Source organism: Canis lupus, chromosome 5, assembly GCF_048164855.1.
Source record: "Canis lupus baileyi chromosome 5, mCanLup2.hap1, whole genome shotgun sequence".
In the NCBI taxonomy this organism is placed as follows: Eukaryota; Metazoa; Chordata; class Mammalia; order Carnivora; family Canidae; genus Canis; species Canis lupus.
The window spans coordinates 83,971,862-83,987,576 of record NC_132842.1 but is presented as its reverse complement, the minus strand read 5'-3'; the positions used below and the strand labels follow the sequence as shown (position 1 = coordinate 83,987,576).

The 15,715-nt window shown below is 48.0% G+C and overlaps 1 protein-coding gene and 2 long non-coding RNA genes across 6 annotated transcripts in view; 2 read left to right on the top strand and 1 right to left on the bottom strand.

The window, feature by feature from the left end:
- The window catches only part of KAZN (kazrin, periplakin interacting protein), a 1,010,923-nt gene that overhangs the window by 87,888 nt on the left and 907,320 nt on the right, over nt 1–15,715 (top strand). The window lies entirely within an intron of this gene.
- LOC140634400 (uncharacterized) lies at nt 4,185–11,747 on the bottom strand. Of its 2 annotated transcripts, none has more exons than XR_012031900.1 (3): nt 11,564–11,747; nt 6,962–7,212; nt 4,185–6,514 (listed from the first exon to the last, which is right to left on the bottom strand). It is a non-coding gene; the product is annotated as an uncharacterized lncRNA (long non-coding RNA). The 2 variants fall into 2 exon arrangements; XR_012031899.1 differs by having other exon boundaries at nt 4,185–6,184.
- On the top strand, nt 11,771–12,894 carry LOC140634401 (uncharacterized). The gene is made up of 2 exons (XR_012031901.1): nt 11,771–12,115; nt 12,418–12,894. It is a non-coding gene; the product is annotated as an uncharacterized lncRNA (long non-coding RNA).

The window sequence follows — 15,715 nt, the reverse complement described above, 5'->3', positions numbered from 1 at the left end:
AAAAATGTCCTACCTTTTTGGGGCAGAAGTTGAGAAGATAATTTAAAATCAATGTGAAAATGCACAGGGTTAAGGCTAATGAAGGCAATCTAGAAGAAGAAAAAAACAGATGAAGGACTCACACTGTTACATACCTAGGCTTATTATTACTATTTTTTAGGGAAACTCTTTGCCCATCATGGGGCTCAAACTTACAACCCCAAGGTGAAGAGTTACATGCTCCACCCAATGAGCCAGCCAGGCACCCCCATACCAAAGCATATTAAAAACTATGGTAATTAAGACCTTCAAATTGACAAATGGATGAACAAAAAAAGACCAGTGGAATAGAATAGAGGATCCAGACAGAGAACACACAAACACAGTCGCTTGATTTATAAGGCAACACTGAAGTGTGGTAGCGAAATATGTGTTTGTTTGTTTCTAAAATACATGGTTCTGGTCAGTTGGATACTCATATGAAAAAGATGGCAGGTGGATTGTAGACTTAATCGTCAAAGACCAAGCAAGCAAAAATAAAACAAAACAAAAAACTGTCACAGAAGAAAATGTAGGGGAGCATGATTTTGAGGTGAGCAAAATTACGTTTAGGATACAAAAAACTAACCAAAAAGGAAGAAGGAATAGGTAACTTGGACTACATTAAAATCGAGAGCTTCTGTTCTTCAGTAGATCCTATTAAGGGATTGAAAAGGGAGTTCCTGGAATAAAGAAGATATTTGCAACACTTATAGTTGACAGAAGACTCATTTCCATAAAATAAAGACCTTTATTTTTTTATTTTTATTTTTCATAAAGACCTTTATAAATCAACAATAAAAAAGGCAGGCAGAAATAGAAAAAAAAATGAGCAAAAGATTTTCTCATCCACCTCACAAAAAGGACTTCTAAATAGCCAAAGAGCACATGAAAACTCTTCGGCCTCATTAAGAATCAGGGAAATGCAAATTAAAAGCACGATGGTATACATTTATACCCCCCCACCCCCCGCCCCTGGAATAACTAAATTGAAAGTGACAGATGATATCTAATGTTGAAAGGGATGTGGAGCAATCAGAACAATCATACGGGGCTGGAGGAGTGCAGATGGATTACAGCTATTTTGGAAAACTGTCCGCCAGTGTTGAATGTATTCCCATGCTGTGACCCAACCCTTGGGCTTCTCTTGTAGATAGACCCGTCAGAAATGTTTATGGCCCAATCATAAACATATGTTTGCACAAGTACATGTATGGAAAATCCTAGAACATTTACACTGTATTGCAAAAGCACAATGTAGTATACTATGGTGTACCTAACGTTCTGCCTGGAAGAGGTACAGGTGGAGGGGGGATGCTGGTGGTATCCTGCTTCTTGATCCAGGTGTTGGTTTGGTGGGTGTGATCACTTTGCAAAAGCTCATCAAATTTTACCTTTATGATTTGTGTATATGTTGTAAAATTTCACTTAAAAAATAACCATAATGCCTGCAGAGTAGAGAAGATAGCAGAGTGGGCAGTCTGGATGTGGGGCATCAGGCAGCTCTTGCAAGAATCCAGGCACAGGATGGGGCTGGTCATTGAGAAGTAGTAGAATAGGCTCTGGAGAAAACCAAGAGGCCCTTGTGATGCATTAGCTGGGGCAGGATGTGTGTAAGGGAGGTGTCAAGATTGACTCCCAGGTGCTGACTTGTATAACCGGACACAGGTGTTTGCTTCCCCAGAGACGGGGCACACCGGAGGGGGTGCAGGTTATTGGGCAGGCGGGTGGTAGAGATGAAGTTGGGGTTCCAGAGAGTATGCCTAGGCAGTTGGCTATGTAGGTCTGGAGTCCAGAAGAAAGGCGTGAACGGCAAGCTATTAATAAACTGATCTCTAAGAAGTGGAAACTTGAACTGAATCTTTTGAATAAAGAAATACCAATTATCTGCATGCCAGGCACCCCTGGGCTAACCACTCTGCCCATGTCATTCAGGTCCCATGTCCATGGTGATACTGTGAGCGCGTGATGTTAACCAAAACGCAAGGTGAGCTTAGAGAAGTTAAGCAAATTCCAGATGGACTAGCTTTAGGAGGTGGGTAGGAAGGTGAATGGCAGGGATTTCCAGATTCAGATCTTCCGACCTAAAGTTCTGAGTGTTGCTGTTGAATCCTGTGACTCAGTGGACTGCAGTGTTAGGGACCCCGGATGAGCGTGCGAGGGCCGCCACAGCATTTCTATTAGAAGAAATCTCTGAGAAAAGACTACCTATGTCCATCTGCCCGTCTGTGAGGAGCTCAGAGGTTTGGACTTCATGATTGTGCCAGGTCTGGTTTAGAAGATAAACTCTCAATGTTCAGATCTCATTAAGCCACCCGCCAGCTAAGTGACCTTGGGCAAATCACGTAACTTATCCATGCTTGTGTTCCCTGTAGTTGCATGGCAAAAAATCAACACACGTGTATCATCTGACATGTTTTGTGGGGCACGAATCCTGGGCACTCTTCAGCTGGGTCTTCTGCTCCTGGTCCCTCATGGGCTGATGAAGCTCGGCCAGGGCTGAGCTGTCCTCTGAGGCTTGCTTGGGGAAGGATCTGCCTTCAAGCTCACATGCTCCAGGATCCAAACCCCTGCGGGAGATTAGATTGAGGGCCTTAACTCCTTGCTAACTGTCAGCTGGAGGCTACTCTGCGTTCCTTCTGATGTGGGGCTGTCTGTACAGTGGCTTAACTCATCAAAGCTGGCAATGAAGAGGGCCCATGAAGACTGTCTCCTAGCAGGATGGAAGTTACCGTCTGAAGTGGCCTATCATGGAAGCGGCATCCCATCACCTTTGCGCTATCCTATTGATCAGAGCAAGTCCCAGATCCTGCCCGCATTCAAGGGGAGACGACCACATGAGGCATGAACACCAGAAGTCAGGGGTCATTAGGGGACACTTTTGTGTCTGTCCACCATGATGCCTCGGTGTTCTCCTCTGCAGAGTAGGAATGGCAATAATACCACCTCATGGGTGGTTGTGTGGAGTAAATAAGGTAATACATGTAAAGCACTCAACACAATTTCCAGAGCATATTTATGCTCCAAAAACGGTTAGTTGCTATTTTTATTCTTCTAATTCTAAAATTGTACGACAGTGTGAAAGGATTCTCTCTCTCTTTTAAATAAATACCTTCACCAAAGATGGCCAGATTCCACTCGGGCATTTGAAATACAACACTGTTCACAAGCACAGCCACACACCCAACTGGGAAGGAAGCACATCTGGTGAAAAGTGAGACAGACCAGTAACGTCCAGGTAGCCCTGCCAGGAAGTAGCAGGTATCTGTGTCTGGCACGCAAATCTGAAAAGTCAATGCCCCCACTACCTAATGGGGCCCACAGTCCCCTTTCTGCAAATATACAGACAGACCACGGTTCTATCACATTAGTTTCCAGATCAGCTGCAGCATGGAGGTCATGTCAGAGTGCAAACACTGACACGTTGGCGTGCGAGTACAAATATCTGCCTTTTAGTCACGGACCAGGAAAACACGTGTTCTATTTGCTCCTGTAACTCAGCAGGCTTTCCAGGGACCCCTTGGTAGTGGTTTTGATCGTAAGCCTGCAGGAGGCAGAGGAAAGGTGTTGGACTGGGAGTCAGGAGTCTTGGGTTTGAATCCCGACTCTGAGGACAATGATCCTTGTGCCTCTGGTCCGCTGACTTCCTCCTGGCCCTCGGTTGCCTCCTCTGGAGTAGGAGAGGTCTTACTCTTTTGCCTCTTGGATTCTTCCCCCTGATGAATTTCTTTGATTCTAAATTTAAAAGGCATGTTGGACTTCTAAGTCTACTAGAAGTCGTTGGAGTGGCGGCCTGCCTCTCGTCCTGTACAAAGGTAGGGGGCCCAGGCACAGCGCTCCCGACCTCGGTGTTTTCTGTTCATTTCCTAACCTGGAAATCAAGTTGGTTGTGCAAGAACATATTGTGCCTAAATGCATCTGAGGATAAAAATAAGCTCCTGTGAGCTCTCCTCGGGGGTGGGCAACTCCACATGCATCAGTAACCTCAGCTTCCCCACGGCTGCTTGCCACACTCCCTAATGAGCTAGTACAAGGTATGCGTTCATAGAATGCAAAAACGTTTTTTTAAAAAAGAAATAAATTTATTTATTTATTTATGAGAGAGAGAGAGAGAAAGAGAGAAAGCAGGGGAAGGGAGAGGGACAAGCAGACTCTGTGGCTGAGCGTGGAGCCTAATGCGGGGCTCGATCTCACCGCCCTGGGATCACAACCTGAGCCAGAGTCAGGAGTCGGACACTTAACCGAATGAACCACCCAGGTGCCCCGGAATGCTAAAATGTGTTATGAAAAAGGAGACTGGGGCTGACATACCAAGCCTGCTGGGTGATAAACCTGCTGTTGCCATTATATTAAAAGAGGCCGTCCTAGGATTTCAGGAGGGGCCGTTCATTTGTTCATCTCATTCAAACACGAGCCGAGTACTTAGTAACTAACGTGTGCCAACCCAGAGCACTCGGGGGTTCAGCTCTGAAAGGGGGTTCAGGCCTAGGAAGCCTCGAGTTTAGTGGGATAGGCAACTACAGGGATAATTGCATATATATAAACTAGGTGACTGATGACATTCTTGCTTTACAGTCACGCTACCTTTTGGTTGGAGGGTGAAGAGAGTGGTCTTTCCATAGCCAGGCGCCATTCCAGAGGCTTTATGTGTATTAACCCCTTTAATCCTCACGACAACCCTTGGAGGTAGGTTTTAATTTTAATTTTTCCATTTTACAGTAGAAGAGATTTGGGGCAGAGGAGAGGTGGAGGTACTTGCCCAAGGTCACACAGCGAGGACGTGGTAGGTCAGGGGCCTTCCCAGGGGCGGGTCAGACCCCGGGGAAGCCCACAGCCCACCCCGTGGAAGTCTGCGAGGGGAGGCATGTGCAGGGCGCTGCGGAGTCAATCTGGATAAGCCCCCTGTGCACATCCACGCAGGAGGTGCCCCCACCTGGTGGTTGAATCGTCCTTTCTATGCCCAGAAACATCTCTGGCTCCCTGTTTGCTCTTAGCCAAGTGTGTATCCCAAGACTAAATAGGCCTTCGGCTTTCAAGAAATGCCTGAACAGTTATGCAGTTGCCAAATCAGTGACATCTGTATTATTATCTAAATAATACCTTTTAAAAATCGACTATATAATCTTCCCTTTTTACTCAGACTCATCCTACCACGGATTTGGGGCACTAGTTGTGTTTCTTCCGGATGTCCGCCGGTAGGGGCGCGGGCGGGGGTGGCACGGTCAGCTGGGCGTCAGACTCTTGGTTTCGGCCCAGGTCATGACCTCAGGGTCATGAGACCGAGCCCTGCATTGGTCTCCGCGTAGACTCTGCTTAAGATCTATTCTCCGGGGATCCCTGGGTGGCGCAGCGGTTTGGCACCTGCCTTTGGCCCAGGGCGCGATCCTGGAGACCCGGGATCGAATCCCACGTCGGGCTCCCAGTGCATGGAGCCTGCTTCTCCCTCTGCCTGTGTCTCTGCCCCTTTCTCTCTGTGACTATCATAAAAAAATGGAAAAAAAAAAAAAAAGATTCTCTTCTCCGTCTCCTTCTGCCCCTCTCCCACTCTTTCTGTCTAATAAATAAATCTTTAACAAACCAACTGCGCAACTCACATAAAGACCATCCACGGCACGTAGAAAATCCCCCCGCGGCCGCCACGGAGGAGCCGCCTGCCGCACCCTGTGTTGCGCCCTGCACGGCAGCAGTTGCCTGTCCCCTGTTGTGTTGCTAATGAGGTTTCATCTTGGGGACTTTTAATTTTCCCAGGAACAAGGGCGAGTGCCAACTCAGAATATGGAAGTACTGAAATGCTAAAATACCACTTGAAATTTATGATCAGAGCTACGTTTGGGGGAAAGGCTCTCAGGATGAAGGGGCCCAGCATGGGAGACGTGAGCCTGGGGTGGGGGCGTCGCAGGTGCTCAGCTCTAGTTTCCCAGGCTTCCCGCCCCTTGGGACCAGAGCAGCCTGTCTGCAGACCGACCGCCTCGGGCCTCTGCGTAGAGACGCGCTCCAGGCTCGGTCGTGGCCTCCTGTGAGCAGGGCTGAGACTCACTCACTCACACTTCGCCAGTGTCCGTGAAGCATTCCCATGATGTTTTGCATTCAGGGCGGACGGCGATGAAAGCGGACGTGTCGGAGGCCGTGATGATCTGAGTAGCATTAGAGGAAGCCTGACGTCCTCCTGGGAAAGGTTAGACGAAGCATCATGGGGCCGGAGGAAGATCAGTGTGTAGATGACCTTCCGAGCTTGATTCTGTGCCACCGGCTGAAAGCTCCTGGTGATGCCCGTGACCCTCGGCCCTGCCAACCCTCTTCCTCCGACCTTACCTCCTTTCTCATCGTCCGCCCGTGTCTCTCCCCGTCTTTCCTGCCGCCTCCTCCACTGGAGTCACTGCTGCTACAGCTCAGCCTCTGCCCTGTAATCCCACCTCTCTCTTCACCACTGGGCCCCCAGCCCAAGAGGCAGGGAGGTCTGAATGGCTCTGTTGGGTGGACGTGGCCCCTGCCCTTGCTGTCCCCGGATGCAAATCACAAGAAGAGGGGAAAGCTGTCGTTACAACACCTGAGGTTCCCATTGAGATTTAGAAGCCCTTGCATGGGGGATCCCTGGGGGGCTCAGTGGTTTAGTGCCTGCCTTTGGCCGAGGGTGTGATCCTGGAGTCCCGGGATCGAGTCCCGCGTCAGGCTCCTGGCATGGAGCCTGCTTCTCCCTCCTCTTGTGTCTCTGCCTCTCTCTCTCTCTCGTCTATCATAAATAAATAAATCTTTAAAAAAAAAAAAAAAGAAGAAGAAGCCCCTGCGTGGTCTGGCTGCTGCCCTCTGGTCCAGCTTTCTCTTGCTTTCTCTCCCTGGCTCATCAGGCTCCAGTTCCAGGTCTCTCCGTTCCTCCCCCCACCACGCTCGTGCCTTTGCACCTGTTGCTCCTGCTTAGAGCCCCCCCACCCAACCACCCACCCACCGTGTCTTCATGTGGCCACTTCCTCTGCATCATCCCAGCCTTCGACTGATGTGAAACCTCCTCAATCCCTTTGTCTGTGGCGGGTCTTCTCTTGTCCCCTCTCTTTCCCTCGTCTTATTTCTTCATGACACTTTTGCTCTCTTAAAGCATCTTCTTTATTTGGTTATGTGTTTAGTATCTGTCTTGCCCTTGGGACTGTAGCTTCTTGAAGATAGAGTCTCCTTCTGCGTTTCCATATGTTTTCCCAGTGCCTAGAACAGGACGTGGCCCGGATCAGTTATGCAAATAATTTTTAAGATTTTATTTGAGAGAGAGTGCGAGTGGGGGGAGGGGAGGAGCAGTGGGAGAGGGACAAGCAGGCTCGGTGCAGAGTGCGGAGTGCGATGTGGGGCTCGATCCCACGACACTGAGATCGTGACCTGAGCTGAAATCAAGAGTCAGATGCGTAACTGATGGAGCCACCCAGGCGCCCCTAGATATACAAATGTTTTTGAATGAAAGGATGGACTCATTGGTTAATGAGAGCAGAAAGTAAGTGTTGGTAAATTCTATGGAACTGGTTTAGTCACAGTGTTGTAGAAGAGATCACAGACTCTGGTAGGCTGCGTAGTGCATAAGGTGGACCAGCCTTGGAATCTGCCTAGCTAAGTCTGGGGAGGCCTAATTTAGGCTAACAATGGGTGTGTTTGGTAAAAAAAAGTCTAACCAGACATGTGTCCTTGCTTTTCTTATCTTTTGCAAATCCATGGATCTAGCTGATTTGAGTGTCTCTGAGATTTTTATTTTTTAAAGATTTATTTATTATTTATTTATTTATTTTTAAATCTTTATTTATTTGTTTAAAATTCATGATAGACATAGAGAGAGAGAGAGAGAGACAGAGACACAGGAGGAGGGAGAAGCAGGCTCCATGCCGGGAGCCTGACGTGGGGCTCGATCCCGGGACCCCAGGACTGTGCCCTGGGCCAAAGGCAGGTGCCAAACCGCTGAGCCACCCAGGGATCCCCTCTGAGATTTTTATTTTATGGTCTTCCTTGATTCTTTCTTGGAGAAAGGATCTTAATTATAGAAATAACAATGGTAATAAAAACCATTTATCGAACACTTAAGGTGTGCACAGCATGCGCTAGGTGTGTTATAGGCGTCGCCTAATTTAATTTAAGACATCGTTACAGGTCGAATTATCACCCCGCACCCTCAAAAATCGTATGTTGAAGTCCCAGTCCTCAGGACCTCAGAATTATTTGGAAATGGGGAAGTTGCAGATGCAATTGAGGTCACTAGGGTGGGCCCTAACTCAGTATGACGTCCGTCTTTGTAAAAAAGGGAAATTTAGATACAGAGACTCACTTAGAGAAAAGACAAGACACAGAAGAGAGAGAGCCACCTACAAGCCAAGGGGAGGGGCAGATTCGTCCCTCACAGCCCCAGAACAAACCAACCTGCCAACATCTTGATGTTAGACCTCCAGCCTCTGGAACTAGTAAGAGTGTTGGTTGGCTGGATACCCTAAACTTATCGACTCTATATAGGGAGGTGGGATAGTGTGGGGTTCGTGAGCCTGGGCAGTGGAGCCAGGCTGCCTGGAAGCTACTGGCATTTAGTGGGCAGGAAAAAGGGCTAATTGTCCCGCAGTTCTCAGAGATTTTTTTTTTGCTCCTCCTACATGTTTTGTGAACCACCTGATACGTGTGTTTATGCAGGCGAAGAACCTGTTTACAACGATACGATGGTAGAATTTTTTTGTATGGTTGAATTTTTGTAGCTGCTTCACCTACATACAAATAGACTAATTATTTTTTTAAACACTTCTTTTTTTTTTAAATTTTCATTTATTTATTTATGATAGTCATAGAGAGAGAGAGGCAGAGACACAGGCAGAGGGAGAAGCAGGCTCCATGCACTGGGAGCCCGACGTGGGATTCGATCCCGGGTCTCCAGGATCGCGCCCTGGGCCAAAGGCAGGCGCCAAACCGCTGCGCCATCCAGGGATCCCGACGAATTTAATTCTTATTCCAAAATGCCAGTGTTGACAATATTCAACTGCTTATCTCTTGACTCCGAATGACATCAGGGTGAACGAGTGATTGAGGGATCATAGGCTAGCCCTACCTGAGAACCTACTTTTCAAAATATACATTATTTTTTAGCACATATTCCTTGCACTTTACCTCTCCTTTACAATTAAATTCGGGCCATGAAGAGAAATCCCTACATATATTATGAAAAGAACACTTCGGGATCCCTGGGTGGCGCAGCGGTTTGGCGCCTGCCTTTGGCCCAGGGCGCGATCCTGGAGACCCGGGATCGAGTCCCGCATCGGGCTCCCGGTGCATGGGGCCTGTTTCTCCCTCTGCCTATGTCTCTGCCTCTCTCTCTCTCTCTCTCTCTGTGTGACTATCATAAATAAATAAAAATTTAAAAACATTTTAAAAAAATGAAAAGAACACTTCGAGTCTGATAGGGATAAGCATCTCTGCCCTGTGGCACCTCTCTGTTGATCTGAGGTCTGCATCTTAATTTCCCTTCCCTTTGATGGCACTTCAGAGACTTGAAGAGGGCGATAGCATTCACCTGTTCACCCCTCTGTGCATCTTCAGTTTTCCAAAATGGTCCTCCCTGACCCCTTTAATCTCTTCTCTGATGATGTGGCTTCCGGACTCCTCGCTCTCCTGGCTCTCCCCCACCCCACCTGCCCCAAGCATGCTGCGGCTCCTCTCAGTGCCACTCCCGAGAGAAAAGCCAACCTTAAGTAGGAAACTGTAACCTGTTCTTTCAAACCTGCAGAAACAAAGTTGGGCCTCGGTTTGGGCCTTGCGTGTGAGAGGCAATGTTCAAGGGCTCCATCCAGCACAACGAGAGAGATCTTGCCCCAAAAACCCTTCAGTGAGAAGAAAAGACAACCAACCAACCAACCAACCAACCAACCAACCAGAAGTCCCCCGACAACAGTCCACAGAGGGTGTCTGTTGTGTGCTGTGTTTTTCCTCAGTGGCCTCAGGAGCTTTGCTGCGGGGTACATGCCACCGTCTGTCATTTGGCGGCGGATGATCATTGGAACATCGTACTCCCAAGTCATGTAATTCTTACCAAAACTCAGAGAAAGGCACCAAAGAAGAAGGTTTTGGGGGGACGTGGACCTCGTTAGTACTTTTTGTAAAGTGTCTCAAACTTACATCTTGTAATTTTTGCATCTCGTTCTCCCGACAACGCCATACCCTGCCAACCACCATCTTCACGCTTCTCACTACATCACAATAGAGCGGTAGTATCTTAAGCCGAGGAAGGCTCGGTGCCATGTTGTAGCTACGTCTGCTGCAATTGTTCTGCATAATCTGGAGTTTCCTGAACAACTCGAGACGCCCAGGAGTGGAGGCTTTCAAAGGAGCCTCCAAGTCATCCTGACTAGGACGCTTGCACAGGCCGCACGGAAGTGGTGTTATCCTAAGTCAGGCAAGAGAGAACCCCGCCTCCCCATCAAAATCTCAGAGAAGCATGAGGATGCTGAGCTATCCCAGGACCCGGAGCTAAGGAGGAGAAGATGCCCGGACACCAGCTGTTGATGTTCCTGCACTGCCTAGAGCAGGGACCATTTCAGAAGACAGCGCAAGGGTCTGCAGACTCTGGGTCTGAACACTGCCTGTTCCTTTGAGCCTGCAAGCTAAGAATGCTCTTTACATTTTTTTAATGGCTGGAAAAAAAATCAAAAGAAGAGTAATATTGAATAACATATAGAAATGATGTGAAATTCAAACATCAATGTCCATAAACAGCCTTGTTGGAAGGACCAGGACACAGCATCTCAATAAAAATGATGTTTTGGAGAAAAGTCTGAGGGCAAAGAAGTGGGGCCATGGTTAAAATAATGAGCTCCTATCCGAGTGAATAAGATAATGCTGTTGAATGATGCCGCCCTAATCTGATTTGCACTGGGGCCAAGGCTGAAATGCGTTCTTTGGTTGAAAGGAAATGTAGCCTCAGTGATACTAATATTCAAGCAATTTACCAAGTGATAAAACCGAAGTAATTTATTATAATTTTATGATGAGATCTCTTTCCTTTGGCTTGGGAAAGATTTTATTGCCTCTAGTCTTGCAATTTCACTCTTGCTAATATTGATTTTACTATAATCTCTCCCCCCCCTTTTTTTTTACACTCTCAAGTTATTTCTTGATTTGGACAAAATTCACATTTTAACACAGTTGAAGATGTAAAAACCAACCTTCAAGAAAACGTATTATGATAATTATGTTTTCCCACCGTTGGCCCGTAGTATGTGTGTGCCAATCGAGGAAAATGTATTCTTAAATTGCTAGGTTTTTCTCTCCCCTTGGTCTTCTTTTGGCTTAAAAAGGGGGAGCTGACGAGGACAGGAATGCTCCACGACTCCCTGTGTGTTAGGAAGGCTTCGTAAAGCTACCTGCAAAGGGGGCCTACACGCCCTCAGTGGGCCTTGGCGTCACGCAAAACCCTTCTGCTGCAGCCCTAAATGACTTTAGAAAGCCAGACGTGTTATATGTGTGATTTTATGTAATCCCAGGAGGTACGTGGGATTCACGGTGGCAAGTTTCAGAGGAGAGAAATTAGGCTGAAATCCTTTACCCGAGCGCCCACAGCTGCTACGTGATGCAGTAAGAATCCAAGGCCAGGCTGACTCCAGTGCTCTGTGATCTTGCCACCAGCCCGGGACTGAGGGCCTCTGTCGATGGCCCTTCCACTGTGACCAGGGACCCGGGGACTCTGGAACCTTCCACGAAGGGCCGCGTGCACTCAGGCCTCAAAGTTCCGGTCTCTTTAAGAGGCGCTGGTTCTAAGCCTCGTTGCTAGGCTAGCTGCGTTTCCAGGGAAGCTAATTAGAGCGTATCTCAGTTCTGCACATCTCAGGGTGGGTGTTCATTTCTCTTCTCTCCCGGTGCATGAAGTGTTGCCAGAGCCTGGTGTTAAATGAAAAGGACAATTTGGGGCTCCTAGGTGAACTGTTGCTGTGGTTATTGAATACTTGGCGCATAGTCCTAGCTGTGCCCGGGAAGACGCGAGGAACTCTTCCTGGAGGAGTGGGATCTCACGCTCGGGACTGGGGCTCGCCAAGCAATTTCCTGAACGTGACCTTATGATGCGCGTTCCTCGGGGTTAAATATTGTACCCATTTTGCAGGTGAGGAGACTGAGGAGCAGTTGACTGAAATCCTGTACCTGGGGTTCCGACACTAAAAATCAGGGCCATGGGTGCAGCAGGCTTCCTGACTCCCAAAGGGTCAGTGTCTGGGCACATTTATGGTGTCTGTGACCTGTGCAGGCCTTCCGCGAATTGTCAGACATCTCAGAGAACCTCCCTTGGGATACGTTTTCCTAATTTTCTTTTATAGGCTACCCTCAGCTATTTCCCAAATAGATTAATTAATTAATTAATTAATTAATTTTAAATCTTTATTTATTTTTTTTTTAAATTCATGATAGACATAGAGAGAGAAAGAGGCAGAGACACTGGAGGAGGGAGAAGCAGGCTCCATGCCAGGAGCCCGACGTGGGACTCGATCCCGGGTCTCCAGGATCGCGCCCTGGGCCAAAGGTGGCGCTAAACCGCTGAGCCACCTGGGGATCCCCCAAAAAGATTTCATTGAGGTTTTGCTTCCCCCAGACCTTTGTCCTGCCGTGATGGCCTTTGTTGCCCATCAGCCTTTCAGAGCCGACATATCACCGAGCATGCGTATTTTACAAAACCCACAAAACCCTACAGTTTCCATGAAGATCCAGGAAGAAAACAGAGAAACTGGGGTTTGCCCTTGTGCCAATTCTATTGCATCAAGAAAATAAGTGCAGTCATTTTTTGTGTGTACGTTTGGGATTTTATTTTATTTTTTCCTCTGGGTTAATTCTAGGGCATTAACATGAATAAAAATGCCTCTGCTGCTCTGGCAGGGTTTCTGGAACTGGCTTATCTTGATCAAGCCTGCCTCTTCTATAGTTTCTTTTAGAAATGTCTTTTTGAGATGCGCTGGCAGCCATCCTAGTCTACTTCCCGTTAGTCTGGCAGAAAGCAAGGAGAACATGTGTCTCCCCTCCTCGTTCTGGGTAGTAGGTAGTATGTTTGCAAAAATAGATCACATCCCTTGTGCTCTCTCTGACGGATGTTAGGCCAGTTGGAGGCAGAGGCCTGGGGACCCTTCCCTCCTCTCTACCATCTTCCCTCGCAAATGCTGTCCTTTACACGCTGGCGTCTGCCGCGAGGCTGTTACTCCCTACGTTCTTCCTATTTCTTTACAGAAGACCCAGTACCCCGAGATGTGTGTCTATAAACACTTACCTCCTGATTCAGGCCTGAGCCCAGAAAGCAACCTGTACAGCGTTAGACTCTCTAGCATAGGAAACTGATCCACCCTCCGTCTCAGGGGGGACACAGGGGTGTCATCCTGCAGGAGCCCAGCACTTCCTCTCATCCAGATACATACATTGGTCCTTCTTTGCCACCCTGCGCTTTCCCCTACCCTGCTTGTGCAGGCCCGGGTGGGCACAAGGTGCCTGGTGCCCAAGTCACTTTACCACCTAGGTGATAACCTGAGATTTATTATTTTATTTTTATTTTTAATTTTTTTCTTTTTTATTATAAATTTATTTTTTATTGGTGTTCAATTCGCCGACATATAGAATAACACCCAGCGCTCATCCCATCAAGTGCCCCCCTCAGTAAACTGAGATTTAAAGCAGGCCTGTGACCGCAGGGCGTTTTCCGTGAGACCCGGATGTCTCACCACGCTTCGGAGGCTCTCTGTTGGGTTCAATGCAGCTCTCGCCCTCTCGGCCAAAATCCTCCACTGTGTCCTAATCCTTTTTTTCTTCTAATTTGAAAAAGCATTGTGCCTGCCTTGTGGGATTTTTCCAGTGAGGGAGAAGACTGTTGGTATTCTGTTTCCAGTTGTCGAGCTTAAACAAAGCGTGATTTATCTTCACCCAGAGCTGTCAGGCCTGGGTGCCTGGGTGCCAAGCACCCTCGCCAAGACTCCACGGAAGCCCCGTGGTGTTGCTAAGCAGTGGACACCTGAATGCAGGGAACCAGCCCGGATAACGATCACGATAATAACAACCTGATGTTTACTGAACATGTAGCCCCAGACACTGATGGAAATGCTTTATGTGAATTAATTTCTTAAATTTTTGCAAGATCCCCATCATTACATTATCTTCCCCATTTGGCAGATGAAGAAGCTGAGGCTCGTTGAACTTGCGACTACTCATCACTGGCTAACATATAGTTAGTTGTTTATCTGTCTCTCGCTCTAGATTGTAAACTTCCTCAAGGCAGGGTTTTTTGTTTGTTTGTTTGTTTTTGATTTGTTTACTGTTGTAGCCCCACTGCCTAGAAAAGCGCTGAGTACACAGCAAGTGCCTCATAAATACTGTGGGATGAATGAAGTCACGTGGAATGGAGACAGATGGAAGCTACCCATGGGTTGGGTTGGATTGTTCTCTAGAACCTCTGTGTGTTTATTTGTCCGCTGGCCAGTCGGCTTCACTGACCGGTCGCCCAGGGGCTCCCGGAGGTGGCAAGACTGATGCATCCTGGCAGGTGCCTCGGTTGGGAAACCTGTGACTCTCCGGGCACTGGCTGGGGCCAGGTACCGTGCCTGGCCCTCTGCATGCAAACTGTCTGCATGAATGAACAAATAAATCATCCCCGTGGCAGGCGATTCTGTGGGTGGAAATTTCCCAGGAGATGGGTGTACGGGCACCGATGCCTGATGGCTCCTCCCCAGGGGAGCACGGTGACTTGTCTGCTGAGCACTCCCCACAGGCTGCGGTGCCCGCTCTCCAGGCACTTTGTCCAAACGGGCAGGCCTGGACCCAGTTACACTTAATCCCATGCAGGTAACTGCAGAGTAGATGGGAGGGTCACAACTGGGGCAAGGAGGTTTGAACATGTAGAGCAAGAGGCTGTTAACCCTTGCAAAACCAACCAACCAACCAACCAACCCTGCCCTTTCCTTAGGAAACTTTTCCTGGCTTTCTCCACTCCCCTGACTTCCTTCCCAACCATCTCTGTTCCTCCCTTTATCAAAAGTAAGTCAAGTCGTCACACTTTCTGACACAAGCTTACCTGACATACCTCCATCTCTTCTTCCCTCCGTCACTCAGATCCCATGTGCTTTCTTATATGTCAGTCGATTTTGTTTGAATGATTAGCCAAAGCTCCTCAAACACCAATAAAAATTCACCAAACAAAACCAAACGAGCCTGCTGAGCGCCTCTATCGACATTTATATTTGCAAGATTCTTTTAGGCAGCAAAACAGGACGCGTGTAGATTATATGGGTAATTGGGAAGGGCTCATTTCCTCACGTGGATGAATGCCTTCTAGGAGGATCTCCCCCAAGGATTAATGAGAAGACTTATTTAAATAGAGAAGCCCAATTCGAACAGTTTACTCAGGTTGTTCTTGTAGGATCAGAATTCCACCTGTGGGGGAGGTTGGGGCGACAGGTCTCTTCTCTCGCCCCGTTTCTCAGCACACGTGCAGACGCGCAGCCACACGTGCACACACGTGAACACGGCCTACCCTTCCAAGACACAGGTCTTCAACGTGTGCCTGTAAGGTGCTTAATCTGCAGCACGGATGAGTGGAGGGATTCCAATCGGTGCAGCTGGGCAGATTTCCTCTGATGAGTGAATTTAGAATGAAAAACCTTCATGAAGTGTCTGAGCTAGCGGGGCTACTGGCCTTGACTCCCCGTTTTTTTGTCCTATCTGCAGTGTGAAGCTT